This window comes from Mesoplodon mirus (genome assembly GCF_964341445.2).
Source record: "Mesoplodon mirus genome assembly, contig: HAP1_SCAFFOLD_3222, whole genome shotgun sequence".
Taxonomy (NCBI): Eukaryota; Metazoa; Chordata; class Mammalia; order Artiodactyla; family Ziphiidae; genus Mesoplodon; species Mesoplodon mirus.
In genome coordinates, this window is record NW_028294069.1 from 1 (window position 1) to 16789 (window position 16789).

A 16789-nucleotide genomic window follows, 5' to 3' on the forward strand; every position below is an offset into this window, starting at 1 on the left:
TAATTTTAGAATCATAAGTTTGGTAGAATTGTAATTTTAAAATAGTAGTTCTCAGTCTGCTGATGTTCTTCTAGCCCCTATATGAGTAATAACTTCGGTGTGGTAAAAGTTGCTAATGTATTCACATTCGTTTGGATAATATATAACGCGTATTTTTCAAGTTGACATTTTTTGAGAAAGGCTGTCTTGTACATATGGAGGCCAACGGAGGATGCTTGTTTATTAGGACCAATTCGCTCGTGTCATTAAGTTCCACGATAATGTTTGCCTTTTTTAGCTGCAAAGGAGCAGAGGATATTGTTGAAGGGAATAGTAAGATAGTACATGTACTGTACACAAAGCTTTATACCTAAGAACACTCTACCACAATATGACCATTGTATATATGTAACTGTAATAAGAATGCGCTTTGATCAGCTGTTTCCACAAGTGTCTTTGGAAGTATTACAAACTTTCATTGCTTATTCTCACGAGGTTTCACTGATGTGAACGTTTCACGGGATGGCATTCCACTACGAAATGACACTCATCGAATATACAGTGGTTAAGACACTATAATGCATTGTTTGACGTTCACCTCATCAATATCATCTCTGTACTCATTTTTCAATTCGCCACTCAGACTCTTCGATGAGCACTACATCGTAGAGTAATTGTTCTTGTCGTCTTAGACCTCTTATTTACTGGGGAATTGGTCGAAAGTAATGTTCAACGCGTCTTTGGCTGATATAGTTCAAATTATAAAATATAGCTTTTTACTAGTGAAATTCATCAAAGGTGATAAACTTGGAGGCTTATTACATAGTGTCCTGCTGCATTTGATTTGACTCGAATCAACTACGAGGACACAAATCGTAGGGAATAACTACTTTCGGATAGGATAGATGAAAAAAGGAACCATCATGATCCCATAAAGTGTAGGCTAACTAACACACCATTGGAATAAGTATTAGTATTCAATAATTTATAAAATAGGATGGTAAAGCCTTAATGTTCTGGAAGATTCTCGACTATTCGCACCTGATAACATCATATGAGAGTCTTTTGTTATTTCCCTTACAGGCGTCATTATCAGTTACAATTATCGTCTGTAATGAAAAGATATCCATCTAAAGCTTAAAGCGGTCGGCGTTGATCAATCTCCGAGGGATGCGCCATGCATTCGACTTCATTTGACATCTAGAGGTGATTGAATGCATATGTGGTCTATACAATTACTTGCGAGTGCCAACCGATGTCCCAAGCAGTGTTTTTAATCTTCCAGACAATTACGGTAACAGGTTACCAACCCCGGAGAGATGGAGGGATTGGTCAGCCCGGAGGTGCTACCAAGCCTCCGATCGATCCAGTGTCTATTGCGGGGTGCCTCTAACCACTGCGCTACATACGCCCCCTACATCCATATACTATACCTATGAATCTATACCTATACTATACACGTATACCTGTATATCTGTATACTATATTGATAAACCGATTACCAAAGTACCACAGTTCTTTGCTTTCTTATTACACACAAGTGGAAGGATTGTAACGAAATGATTTGCAAAGAAGCATATGAAGAGCTAGAGATATAGGTACAAAGACAGAAAATACTATACTTAAAAATACAGATAAACGACCGGATAACGTTGAAATCTGAAGTGAACGATAGGGTTATATTTTTATAGGTGTTTAAAAGTGTAGCAAACAACTAATGGAACGCATTCCTTGCTTAGATACAGTTGTAGATTTAATTATCCGGCGACACCTCTATGCGTTATAGTTAGAAATCGGAATAAAAATTTCGTTAGAAGACAAAACACTTCATCGTGCAGCGCAATGGATGCTCTGCTTATGGGACGGTATAACAGAATTAGGTGAGCATGTAGCGCAATGGTTAGAGGTTTACTGCAGTACAAACTACTTTGACTGTTTCGATATCGGGGTTAACAACTCCCCATTCCGCCAGGATATAAAAAACTGGTGCCAAACATGTTTGGGAGGATAAAGGCACTAGTCTGATATGTCGGTAGGGGCCCACAAGTTATTCTATAGGCGAATTATGTACTCATTTACCTTCACGATGTTTGAAGAAGTCAAATACATAGAGCCTCACTCAGATATTGATCAACGCGGATCGCTTTATGCTTTACTTTTTATGGTGACTTTACCTTTGACCTTTTTAGGTGATGAGCCAGAGTACTAGGTAACCAATTTGGATTACTTTCACACTATAACGGCAAAATCATGCAAAAACTATTGACTCAGTGGTATGATCGAGAAAAACGACTTCTGCCTAGTGCAAAATCTTGCAGATCCAATTCGAGTTCACCTCTACGGCTTCATCATTTCTCCGGCTTTTTATTATACACCTTATAATCACAATAATCTCCATTACTATGTACAACTACAGTAAATTACCTTCGTAGCTTCAATTTACAGAGAAAATTACACAATGAAACATCACAAAGCGAAACGCTGGCGAACTTTGCATATTGATAGGAGAGTTGATAGATAGGCGAGAAGAACGATTAAGTTTGTTGTAATTCTCGTAATCAAGGAAAGTGACCACCTTGAAGATGGCGCATAGCCCAATACATTGGACTTTGTCATCTACTCTAGAAAGACGAGGCGAACAAATGTTGGACGAACTGAGAAAGTGGGTAGAATTCACCCGAGAGAAACCGAAAGAAAACTGCCTTTTACTTTTGATTACGTTTAAATTGAAGAATGGCTACATCACAGATTCGTACTGTAAAAACTAAACAAACACGTATATCAAAGAAAACGGTTACATCGACTCGTTTCCGTGAGTTTTTCTTACAGTTATGTTGCATATATGTCTCATATCGAGTCGTTTTTCTAAATAGACAATCACCAAGTGAAAGCCGAATCAATATCTATCTGAAAACCTTTGAGGGTAAGTCAAAGCAACGAACCGAATGAAAGAAGACGTATGATCGGCACAATGAGTGATGGTGCATCTCGTAAAGCTCAGAGATGGTCGAGATTTATACGATGAAATAAGGAGTCACGATCGATGCAGGACCTCTCAGTCATTGAAGATGGTTTCGTGAAAATTACAGATAATCGACAAACAACGGTTCGAGAGCCTGTGAAGGAACTGCATAAGATAGGACTTCGATATTCATCGATTAAAGTAAAAATAAAAAAGATTCAGCAAATGCCGTTGACTCTTGATATACTTAACGTAAAAATGAAAAGAAAAACAATTAAATAGAAAGAGAAAACGAAAAGATCGCCATACAGAAGCTTGGTGCGAAGAGGTGGAAACCTAAAATATTGTTAGAACTAGTGAACTTATTAGGCACATATAGCGCAGTGCTTAAAGGTGCCTTAAAATACACAAATGGTCTTTGATTCAATCCTGCGCCCAGACCTCAGTAATTCTTCAATCCTTAGTGAGGAAAATTGATAACAGAATCGTCTGGGAAGATAGTAACGCTGACTTGACACATTATCAGTAACCCCAAGCAATTGTATAACTATGCCAAATACTTATGTATTATGTAGTATAGCACCTCAAACCACTATAAATTCAATAAGTTTATTAATTACATCAATATTTATACTTCCACCTCCGCACGCCGAACTTTCGCTGAAGATTTTCTATTTTTCCTTTTATTTTGCCGTTTTCTCCTTTCTACTTCTCATTTTTCAGAAATATACCACTTTATATTTCATTCACAAGTTACCTTAAACACTAGCTACTAGATTATTTTTGAGAGAAGAATTCATATCGACGGAATTCACCAATAACTGGTATCTTTATGAGATCTGCTCAAAATCTAAACGTTTCTTCACTATGATGTTGCCAAGATATGTTCTCGTATAAAGATGTTTAACACTGAGATTTATTCATAATTTTATTTTTTGAAACCGACAATGATACGATAGGCATTTGACGAGGACGAGTTGAATCTGAAAAGAAAGCTCTTAAATATCACTTGAGGTAGGAAGCTTCGAAACATTGATCGTCTACAGACTTTTTTTTAAACAAATCGTTTGCACGATTCAGACAAGCAGATTTTTTGGGCTTTTCTAAGAACACCAACACAAGGCTGACCAGCAGATTTTATGTCTAGTCGGCATGAAAAAAACTTTCTCGACTTGACTCCGATAGTAGCCTCGGCTATCCCATGCTTATAAATGGCCCTTTGTCACCTAATAATCCATTACTTATTATTCAGCTAGAAAGCAGGATCTTCTATGTATTTTAACAATAGACCATAATGATGTGATGGATTCGTCAGAATAAGGAAAAAATATAGAACATCTGAATAAGATTAGGAATGGCTCAAATACCTTGTTTTTCTTTTTCACTATTCTGCTTTTTTTGCTTGATTTTCATCCTTCAACTTTCTATCTGACATTTTATTTTGCCTGAAAAAAATGAACAACATTAGAAATAATCGGAATACACATTTCTAACTAAAACAATTGGCTACACCATCCGACTTCATGCCAGTTTCTCAAATAAAAATTATCACGTCTCGATATCAGTGCACAAAATGAGTGGATTGTTAAAAGAACTGAATGTAAACATAATAGATAAGTCTGTCGCAAAAATTCGTTGCCTCAAAAAGTTTGGCTAACCGATTTTTCTTTTTTTTCTTCTTCCTCCTCGTCATCCTCCTCTGGAGCCTCAGGTTTGGGTTTTTTAGGAACTTTAGAAGATTTTCTTGCCTCCGCATACGTTTTCGTTTCGCCACTTTCAGGTTTTTTTGTTTTAGCAAGTCTAAGTTCAATCCAGTTTTAATAAAGAGCACTTTTTAAAAACTCGAGAAAAAACGTCGAGACTGAGTCGGGTTTTACAATAGTCTTTTGCCTTCTTCAAAAAGAGAACAAAATCTGGTGGTGTAGAGGAAACAAAAAATCTTGCGTTTTTGATTTTGATCAAATGTACTTACTCGTTGCTGTCTTCCACATTTTTCTGCACAGTTTTTTTGAGCCACTCCCAGAACCTTCTTTGATTTTCCTCGCTTCTTGACCTTCTACGACAACGTGAATCGGTTTTTGCTTTCGTAGTTTTTTACGCCCCTCAGAGCTTTCCTTCGGTTTCTTTACTTCCGGTTCTTCCTCAACTACAACGTCTTTCGGCTTTTGTTTACGTTGTTTTGAACGTTTCTCAAAAACTTCACTCGTTCTCTTTCCTTGCTGACCTTCCTCTACTTCAACATTTTTCGATTTACTTATACTCTCAATTTTGGCAGTATTCAATTTCCCATCCTTATTTTGTGCTTTTTCATTTTTTGTGACCTGCTTAGTCAGGGAAGTTATACTGGATGCTACTTTTAGGGGATCTGGGCTCTTTGCAACAGTAGAGACCTGCTGTGAAAATGGTGAACATGATCGCAACCGTGGACATTACCTGGAAAGCTTGGAATGTTCAATTCAATTTCAATAACATTTTCAGCAATATGAATTACAAAGCGGCTAAATATAGAGTTTATGTTCGAAGTATCGATAGTTTGAAATTATTAAAAACCTTTTAATGACTCGATGACTGCGTGGTTCACTCATAGGTGACAGACAAGGAATGAACGCTGATCAAGAACGATCAGGCTCTATGAAGTGCTTGGATTTGTGGATGGATCCCGAGTAACCGCTACACCAAAATGTTAAGTGTATATCTCCCTTGTACATGTAATCATCTTCGTGACGCCTGTGGCTGAGGCTGGGAGGCACATGGTTGGTGTTTCAGAATCATTTTTAGAAATATACTCTAAGTAATCTCCATGAGAAGCCCAAAAACAAAGCACGAAAAATATTCAGTCCAACAGCAATGTCTTATGAGCTAAAATATGGGTCCTTTCTGACCTAAAGGAGTATAAATAGGAATCTGCATTTGAAAAGGTTACGCATCTCATCTTCGCGCGACTGAACATCACTAGGAAGCTTTGGAGCGCAACTCAAATTAATGAATACGTCAGTGGTTTTCACTTGAACCATTTAACAGCAAACGGAATTGAAGCTATTCAGATTAAGATATAGTAATAGTAATAATGGTAATAGTATGGAATATTACTTACCGCAGCGCCACGTATTGAATGATTGTATCCACTGGGTTCACTTTTATCTTTGTGAAACCACAGAGATAAGCATCCGACAAGGTTGAATACAAGATTAAATAGGAGTACTGTGATTATCTAAAGTTAATAACTTTATTCATCTTGTCATTCTTTGATTGCGTTGGTTTTATTGAAAGTCTCATGTGAAGTAATTAAAACGGCAAAGTATTGTAAACTTTTTAAGAGAACAAGACTATTGGTTCATCACTGCGAAACCAACTCATTGTGTAAATTATTTCCACATTTAGCTTTCTGATATTGATAGTGATGACATGGGATTCTATAAAGTTTTGAATGAGGTAATGATATCAGGATCGGGGAGAGGTGGGTACGTAATTGAAATGCTGAGAATGAGGGATACCCAGTGTCGGGAATACGTCTGACAATCGACGTCGACGTTCACACGGCGACTTTCCGATGTCAGCCCGGACGACAGAGGTGATATGATGTTTTATCCCCATCCTATAGCCTCGAAGAAAGCACTTGTCGGTGATAGAAGTGGGTTTCATTTTATAGGGCTGTGGCAAAGCTCTACTTCTTCCTTTTAAAAGCATATTAATGACTTGGTCCAATTTCAACACCTAGTGTTTATGTTGTTTACAGGTCATCTACTCACCACACAGACCAGTCCCATGTTTCATTAGGAATTATTCCCAGTTCGGCCACGTTTGGACGATCTACGTTTTCCCTTCATTGAAATGTTTAATGGTGACTGAGCGTGATAATCTCTGGCATTTCAAGATTGCAATAATAGGCGTTCCCAAATGTTCATCAGATGCAGTAGTTACTCCTCTTTACAGTACAGAAGATAATTTTTCGGAATTGGGACTATCGTTCTTCCAGGAGAGTAGCAATTGCTACTACTGATTGATTGATTGATGAATTTCGATCTAACAGAGCAATTATATCTATAGGTCTGTATGTCCAGAAAGAAACGTGAGTGATTGCATTTTCTGCACTCTAAAACTCCTTCCTAAAAAAATGAGTAGACCGTCACAATTGAGAGACCTTTCCCATCTATACTGCCGGAAAATTGTGCAAGAAATACAAGCAAACTGCTTAAAAGAATAAGTTGTTTTACATAATTCGCGAAAAGACTGATTTACGAGAAACTTTTTCCAAATTTGCGAAGTAAAACAAAAGTAGATGAATATGTTACCTTCTAAATGTATATGATCATTTGGTTAAAAGAAATAAACAGCACGAGTAAAGGTGAAATAGAAGAAATTCTCGAGCTTTTGGACTCTGCTTTCCATTTTAGTCCTCGACTGCATATTTCTCCCAGCGTACAAATTATACAATCTTAGTAAAAATTTTGCTACAGGCCATCCAGTGAACAAAGTGGTATACTCGATTTTGAGCTCAAATGCTCTTAAAAATTCTTCTATTTGAGGACTAATCAAAATTGAAATAAACATCTTGAAAATGATGTTGACTCAATCAGAGACAAAATTGGACATAGGTAAGTGTCGCTTCGTCAGAAATGAGATCCACACCGCATCATAACTAGTGGAAAGTGTGCCGCACAGACTAACACAACATGTTGGAATAACAAAAAAAAAAAGTGAAAAATTACTCGAACTTACGACTACTGGGGGTAGAACCTGTGAACATTCGGTCACGTTGTTGGCTACTATACTTGCAAGCAAACAGGTCACACACATCCGTGTGTGAAGATAGCCTCCAACACCTGAAACCAGACCACTCAAGAGATTTTTGCATCGGTAATTTCAACGAATAATCTGAACTACAGTGCAATTTTATTGCTTCAAAAGCATACAACCATGTTGTTGTTGAGAAGTACAAGGCATTTTTTGCAGTAATTTTTAAGCAAACCTATCTGTTTTTGAGATTTGACCGAAATATGCTAAAGTAACTAAATAAGCTTGACGATGAAGTTACTAACGCAGCAGGGGAAGAAGGAGACTGAAGGAGAGCACCACTATAGTAGATGTCATTTCCCCATCATAGGATTTCACCCTTGCTTTTTTTCTACAGGAGCATGATTACCGTATTGCTTAGGTGAATTGACATAAGGTAGACAAACATGTCGGCTTATTACAGCTGGTCACCTCGAACATCTCCAACTTTTTTAGCTTCGAACTTCGTTTTTAATTGTTACTTAAACGCATGCACATATTGATGACTAAATAAGAATTTGAATTAGTATGAGAACACAACATATGCTTACCATAAATTTGTCCACATCAAAATCCCTAATTTTTCCCTCAGTCGATGTTGTCACAGGATTGCCATATGCTCCAGAGAAGAACAACACTATCATTATCATGAGGTACGTAATCTAAATTTTATACTGAATAACTCTGGACGCTTTTTGTAATGTAGGTCTCCAACTTCTGGCATTCTACAACTATTCCTACCTTCCCATTTACGCACGTCTATACTTAATTAAACCCTGCTATTCTTGATAGATCAATTAAGAGAAGTAAATTCAGAAAGATAAATAACTCCTTTTTGAGACGGATACGGTCTTGAAATCTCCTTGATCACGGCTGCGACAAAAATCTGCGCTTAAAATCTTTCAGTTTCTTTCGAAATTTCTTTGTCAACAAGCATTCTAAGCTAAGAAAATTCCAACTTTATTGTTACATCTACTCTTACAGCTGGCGTTTTTAAGAAATCCAGGTATAATCACACGTATTTTATTACAGCCTGGAACATCGTTTATAAAAGTGTAACATACAGTGGCAAACGTCACTTACAAATAATCCATAAAGCAAGTGAGAATGAACCGCCACACAAGCCATACTCTTGAAAGTGAGGTGTTCTGTAAGTGTAGTGATATTACTTTTGTAACGTTTATCAAATTTGTCTATCAGGATGTAAATTGTAGGCACTGTTAACGAAAACATTATTTACTTATCATATGATCGTATTTAGAAATGCTTTAGGGTTAAACAATCGTAATTTTCCAACAAGAATAAAATTTCGATATATTTCGCGTCAATTTGGTGCACAAGAATGACGGTCAACTATTCAGTGCTGTTCTACCATAAATATGAAACCGTCTCATTAGAAGCTAAAAAAAATTGTTTGTGCAATAAAACATGCCTGGACTTTTGGTAAATTGCATTTATTAAGAGAGCGGTAGAGTTCCGAATAAATCCAGTAGGAAAGTGTTGTTTTGTTGACGATACTCATTCCCATTTTAGAATTCTTAAGAACCTGTGATGGAGCTATAGAGAAATAGATGGTAGTCGAAATTTATAAGTCCAGTTGTATTTTGATTTAAAATCTCATCAATATCTTATTAACCAAATGCTGTTATGATAACTTCAGTTCAAAACTGTAGAAAAATATTTCCAATTGAAAATATGAACTAGTTAATATAAGCAGTAGACGATATTTTTAATGAAACCTGCTTACTATTCAGCGATTCTGTGATTAGCAGAAGCAACTAACTCTTCTACAAAATTCTTCTTTCATCGTAAGATGATCGTAGTTAGAGTACAATATTTTCTAGCCGGCACGCTAGTATTATTTTCTTGTATATCGTACAAAACATGTTCATTGTCGTGATACAATATCTTTAGACGTGATTACGATCACCTATGTTCTGAAGAACAATGGTTCATTGAAAATGGAAGAAATGATGATATTAAGAAGCGAAGCTGTGGGTGCTAATGGGTTTCAATGCATAGTATTGCTATTTTCAAACTTCAAGGTGACAACTCTACCTAACTAGCAAATTCAAATTCTTAGAAAAATTTCGCCAAGGTAAAATGAAAATGAAGTGTTATTTCGCTTTCAATCACTACAAAAAAATGAGATGAAATGGTCAGGCATATAGATACCGTAGTCTCAACATAATCTGCAAAACAGTTCTAAACATTAACAGCAATGTGGTTGGATGAATGGTCGTCCGACTATAGCAACATTTAGTAAATAGCGAAATTTACGTTTATAGGAAAGCTTCTTCAGTAAGTATCATAGGTTTCCAACGTCTCGGATACTCTAGTTATTGGAAAGATATCTGTTATCGAAAACCATCACCGTTCGTTGTATGCTGACAATCATGTTGTATACGTGTTTGTGTTCATGTTTTTAGCAAATTCACAAACAACCTAAAATTAGGCGTTAAGCATTTGTGTTAGCTTTGTCTAGAGATTATTGTAGCCTTTTTGTGTTTTTTCTTGGAAAAAAAAGTTATGAAGATATTTCTTGTATTAACTCGAAAAGACATATAGTTGACTTTGTCATTTACTATATCGGCGCCTGTAAGTTTATTAATAAGCCAAGACATCGTCGTCATGAAAGGTAGTATTGATATATGTCGATACATTCCTAATATTATTATTTTATTCCTTTCTACTTTTGTCGATTTTAATGTCTTTCCATGTCTCATGAAACGAATTCTTTTTTCCATTCCTATAATCGCATATTTCTTCAACATGTCTTAGAGCTAGGCATACTGTCTTTAAAGCATCAATCGTCTTTTAGAGGAATCCATCTTTTAATTTGTTCTTTATTTTCTATCATCTTTTTTCACTATAATTTCATTTTGATGTGTCGACCTTATAGATCTTGCTATTTTAATTTCATTAATTTGGGTACATTGTATTCTTTTTTTCTTTTTTGCATAGCGAATTCTTTCTCATAGAACTCGATTTAGACATAGGAAAAAACATATTTAGAAATAGATTTATGCCTGAGTGTAAAATAGAAGTTAATAGAAGTAAATAGACAGGTGTATGCAGTAATAACATATTTATTTACACGTTTGAAAATATTCACTATCGGGCATATCCAAAGTTGTTGAAGTTTTCTTGTACGTGCTAGATGTTTTCTCCTGTATTTTGGTCACAGGTTGCTGGTTTTTCTTCTCCACTTCTTCATTCATATTTAATTTACTAGGAGCCTAAAGAAAAGTTCAAGTCACAAATTTTTAAAAATCGTAATTTTTTTGAGAAAGTTTTTCATGGAGGAGGAGTCACCATTTTTAAGTATATTTTGCAATGTTATTTGTGATAACTTTTCATTTACGTCATTTAATATTTTGAATAGATTGTCATGTAAAAAAAATAGCTATAGAAAAGAATCTATAGTCAATCGATGAGTTTCCGTAAAAAATTAAGTATTAAAGTCGTTATGAGTGTGTAATGATTACGATCACACCTTTTTTTCTTTCTGCTCCTTCGGTTCAGCATGACCAGGCCTAAATTTAGCACCAAATAATAAATAAGCAGTTCTTCTAGGTAAGAGTAAACTCATTCCCTAGGTATAATTGTCATAATAGAATTTCGTAGAGAAGAAATTCGATTCAACAGTAGAAGAGATCAGCCGTTCTGACTCAGTTCATCGATCAGAACTTGTCTATTGCTGATTGGAATGTTTATGACGAAGAACAGTCTGTTGGCGACGTAAGTGAAAGGATTCAGAAAAAAGACTCTGAATCTTGTCTACGCCTAACAGATTCATCGGAAATTACATTACAAGACGGTCTGTGCTTGCTTTCAGCAAGTAATAAATTTACTAAATCTTTGATAATTTGATTCTTCAATGTTTGTGGCACATCGGATTGATTCTACTTATAACTATGTGCTAATAGAAATTGTAAAGAAAATGAAAACGCTCTTTTCTCACATTTTCTGATAATTGTCACTAGGCTTAACAAGCAATGAAAACTATTAAATCAATCTGAAGAAAATTACGAAGAACTAAGATGACAATACTTGTAAACTTATTAACTTGTAAACTTCAAGCGAACACGAGATTGTTAGAATAATATTAATTTATTACACGTTGGCTGACGTTTCGGTGGTTTCGCCTTTCCCAGAGCCGGAAAGGTCACCAAAATGAGAATCCCAAAGCCCAAATTTCAATCGCACAATGAACACCACCAAATACCGTTTCTCGCTCTGGCTACGGAAGAGTAGATAAGTAAGAGTAGTAAGATGACAATGTAGACACAATAGCGATAGTAGACGTCAGTTCATAGCCTGAACTAAATGTAAAATGTATGCGACGCATCGCATAAAAATTGGATAGAGTTTCTTACTTTGAAAATGTTAAAGTGGCAAATTTGTCGAAACCAAGTTAATGACTATGACCATTAACTCATTCTGCTAGCGATATCGGATATATGCTATTAAAAAAGTGTTATACTATTGAATTGCACTTATTTTGAGCACTAAAGGTCCAATAATTGGAATATGACAAAAAATTAATGAAAATGTCAGAGATATTTAACAGTTTTTTCTCACAGAGCGGAGAAATTAAGTGGACATAGTTGGTACATTGAAGTCAGCCACATTGTCATAAATGTCGACTTTGTTCAATAATTTTTCACATGAGGCTAGTGTAACGTAGTGGTTAGATGTGACCCACACTGCAAAAATTCCCTTTCGACCGGCCCCACACCGAGCCAATTATGGCTTTAGCCTTTTCGAGGTCCAGAGATATTTTCTCGAAAGGCTTTCTTTGAGAGACAATAACCGGCGACAACATCTAATGAAGACCTGAGAAAATCTAATATGAATATCTTGGGACTTCAGAGAGAATCTCATGCTCAATTAGTTTCAAAACGTGGACTGCAGATGCAAGACAATCAACCGAATGAAGATAATGCTGAGATCCGCAAAAAATGTGAAGAAAGGTAATATTTTTAATAAGTTCAGAATAAATTTATGACACCACGTTCTGCACAATACCGGCTTTTTTTTCAGATGACGAACTGAAAAGAATTGAAGAAGCGACGCCGCAAAATCGTTAACCAGGATATTTTGCTTATACAGCGCATTATGCATTAGATCATGAACACAGCCTGAATAGTAAAAATGACAAAATACGAATTAGTTTGATCATTGGCGTTTTGCATTGGTGTTGATTTGGCCTTTCGAATAGAATGCTTGCGATTAGTTATTTTGTCGGCATTTATGCCGACCGTGTTTAGTGGTAAAAATCAGCATGTTGAGCGACTTAGCTTTAGAGCAAAGCAGGAAAATCGAGTGATTTAAACAGCTTATATGAGAGCTGATGATGATGACGTAATGAAGAAAGCAAAGGCCATCATGTTTCGTTCCTTTCTCGTCGCCTTCGCGTTTTTTTCTGCTTTAGCATATTCGTCAAAACCTGGACGTTGGATAAGCAGAATGAAAGCGTAGAACAATGAAAGTGTGTCCATTGTTATTGATTACAGTTAAAAAGCGAAAGATACCGGTTAAAGGCAAATGTGACAGGAAGTGTAGAAATACAAGTTTAACTCAGGTAGACCACATACGATCACTAAGCTTGCACGAAATTGCTATAATTTTTTTACTCGGCTATCTTCACCTTCTTCAGAGCCGAAGATTCAAGTTGACAGGTTACAACCGTTCATGCTTTCGATGTGAGCCTTCGTTTTGAGTAGTGCTCCAATTCAACGAATTCGACTCGGTACAACAGCTAAAAACCTCATCGAAAAATCCAGCGGCTGTGGACTATCGAGTCAAATATGTAGTTCTGAGGAAGGCAAAGAAAAGAGGGGAAGCAAGGTGAAAATTTCTAAACACCTCCTGTAGGCTTAATAGTACAAAGCAGCTATTGGTTACTCATATCGAGTTTAATCACGGTCGGTATATATGAAATAAGTGAGTTTGAATGAAATGCATCTTAACTACTACAAAAATTGGAAAAAAGGTACTATCGTTAGGTTCTACGTGTTGTAAATATATAACAGGAAGTTCAAATAATGGACTATTCTTATTCATCTAGTGAGCATACCTTGGGCAGTTCACAGCACACGGATGAATTCAAACACTTTTCACAAGTTTGAATCACCAGCTAGTTGACGAGGAGAAAAATGTTACAAACGATATCAGAAATGCCATCCAAAAGGAAAGAGAAGCATTTTTCATTGTCATGCGAAATCATTTCATTTTGCTATTCAGAAGTCTCTTCGCGCTAGTTATCTTTCACGTATGTGAACAAAACTTTTTTTTCTTAAAATTGAGCTCTCGCATATTAGTTTTCTTCCTACTAAACTCATTGTACCACGAAACATCTCCATCATTTTTTGCTCTGAACCGGGTTGTACCAATACGGTTAACGTATTCCGATGTTAATGATGATTGCTTGTGACTAACACTCTAACGGAAGTATCCTGGGATTCCAGGAAGAATCAGTTCTGCCAGCATTCAACGACATTTATGAAGAATGCGAAATTTCCAGTAACGTTGAAATTAGTGATGGCATTTACAAAGTATTTGAAGATTAATCGAAATAACCGCTAAGACACAGATATTTGCAAAACTTGGGGGCGGTGCGAACTTCCAACCAGATGATTGCCCTTTCCGGGGGTTCACCAGTTATCCATTACACCATCCGTGTCCCTCGCTTTGCCTTTCTCTCAGCGTGCTTTTACTTCTATCAACGCTATCAGCACTCACCCGTTATCGGGATGATCTTGGGTGCCCAAATCGGCCTTGAACCCAAGCTAAGCTGAAGCTGCGGTTAATTTATAATGTTGAATGCTCTATTAATTCAACATTATTTGAAGATTGTTCACAAAATTAAAAAAAAAAAACGAAGGAAATGAATTTTATGTCACTAACAATGCTATTTCCATTTTCTCTTCGCAAATATTTTTCTTTTCTGCATGAACGACCGTTTCTATTGACTTTCGTTGTCGTTGAACACCATTGTAGCAATATAATGGAATAGTCAAAAGGTTACAAAAAAGGGCCACTGACGATAGAACCTGAAAAATGTCATCTTTAATTGGCTTACGTACAAACTGTTCCTTTTCTTTACCACTAAAAAAACCTGAATCAAATGTCAGTGAAGCTCTGTTGACGTAGCTGCTGATAACTTTCTACAGTATAGTACAGACATGCAAAAGGTTATCAGACTAGGTTATTAGAAAAAAGGTATAGAAAAAAAAAAGCATAGGATACCATTGAGGTGCATCTTAAATGAGTATAAATGAGAAAGTGGTGACTCGTTTTCTCTATTTAACATTCGAATTAAATCCCTACGACAACAGTAAAAAAAGGAACGTACAGCGGTTGCCAGAATGGAGCGAGCGTATTCGTATGGAAAGTTACGAACTCTATGTGTCCAAAGACATATACAACCAACAATATTAAATACCATATTAAAAAACAAGATCACTACCACCTGAATAAATATTTCGTCATCAGTCAGAAATTCTATTTAGTTAGACAAGCGATGAAGCAAATGTTTCATGACTTTAATGCTAACGACTTTAACAAATTCGATCTAGGATTACGACTATAAGTTCGTAGGTGTAGTTAGTCTATTAAAAAGAATAACCTACTCCTCCACGGGTTAATTTGTTATGAATTCTGGTAACTAAAATAGATATGAGACTAGCTGCTGAAGTCAGAATACAAAACACATGAACCGATAATGACACGAAAACCTAAAATCGAATTTTTGAAGTCGTTTACGATAGTTATCGGTCACGAAAGTTTACGGTAGATATGCGGTATTCGCTAGCATTAATGACAACATTGCTGTCAATGCCCTCACCCGCCTGCCGTGTTCATTGTAAACTCTTCTGGCAGTTCTAGGAAAATTTTTTGCGGCTTATTGGAAGTGGCTGTTGGTGATAACTCTATGGGGCAGTAAGTTAGAAATCGGCGTGTAGAGCACGCATATGAAGTTCGAATACATGGCTGTCATGTCGCTTTAGTGATTTACTACCTTACTGGGGTGTAAAGGTTGATTGTTCTTGACGTTGAACTGCGATGTGAAACAAGAATTTCCCCCACATAAAAGTCTTTCAAACAGGCAACGAATTCGGCATATTCTTCAGGAGCTAGAACGACAAGCAGACAAAAAACTATAATCACTGGCTTCTTCAATCACTTCAAGTTAGAAATCGGCGTATAGAGCACGCATATGAAGTTCGAAATACATGGCTGTCATGTCGCTTTAGTGATTTACTACCTTACTGGGGTGTAAAGGTTGATTGTTCTTGACGTCGAACTGCGATGTGAAACAAGAATTTCCCCCACATAAAAGTCTTTCAAACAGGCAACGAATTCGGCATATTCTTCAGGAGCTAGAAACGACAAACAGACAACAAAATCACACTCACTAGGTGGCAAATTGTATTAATCTGCTAAAACCTTAGATTGCTCAGAAGATTTTAGGGAATTAATGGGAATATTTTCCTTAATCAACAAATTACCAATAAAATTGTGATTGTGTTGAGATTCGCGCTAGTTTTCGTTAATCGTCGCCAAATTGAACTATTTCAGTTTTCGTTATGGTTCGAGTTCTTACTGTACTTTTGACGCGTTTTAAAAATGCACTATGCCATTTAGTAACATCTGTAAGGATTCGAAAATACTTACTTTTAATCCCTCTATATCAGTTCCATCAACGTTTGTGCCATAATTAAATGCTTTTTGTGACTTAGGAGACATATCATATAAGTCGGATGGTAGCAGAAAGATAACAATTGTAATGTAAGTAGTCTGAAAACGATTCTAGATGATCTCACATAGGATTAAACATGCATTATAAAGAACTCAACTTACAAGTAATCCAAAAATAATATACGAATGAACTGCAACACAAGCCATACACTAAAAAATGAGAATTACTTGTTCTCGTCTAATTTGTTGATAAGGCAAACATTTTGGCTATATGTGATTAAGGAAATCTTAATCTTTTTTCAGTGGTCAGTAAGCAATGTTAGCAGACTATCAAATGTTCTCTCAGTTTACTAATTAGTGCTATTTATA

General features: G+C 36.2%; 2 long non-coding RNA genes across 2 annotated transcripts; both read right to left on the reverse strand.

The window, feature by feature from the left end:
* Positions 1–4604: 4604 nt before the first annotated feature.
* LOC309798389 lies at positions 4605–8376 on the reverse strand. The gene is made up of 5 exons (XR_014293104.1): positions 8266–8376; positions 7661–7764; positions 6036–6152; positions 4914–5374; positions 4605–4741 (listed from the first exon to the last, which is right to left on the reverse strand). It is a non-coding gene; the product is annotated as an uncharacterized lncRNA (long non-coding RNA).
* A 6299-nt stretch (positions 8377–14675) lies between these two features.
* Positions 14676–16469, reverse strand: LOC309798390. Its single transcript, XR_014293105.1, has 4 exons — positions 16397–16469; positions 15352–15456; positions 15075–15191; positions 14676–14772 (listed from the first exon to the last, which is right to left on the reverse strand). It is a non-coding gene; the product is annotated as an uncharacterized lncRNA (long non-coding RNA).
* Between the last annotated feature and the right edge of the window lie 320 nt (positions 16470–16789).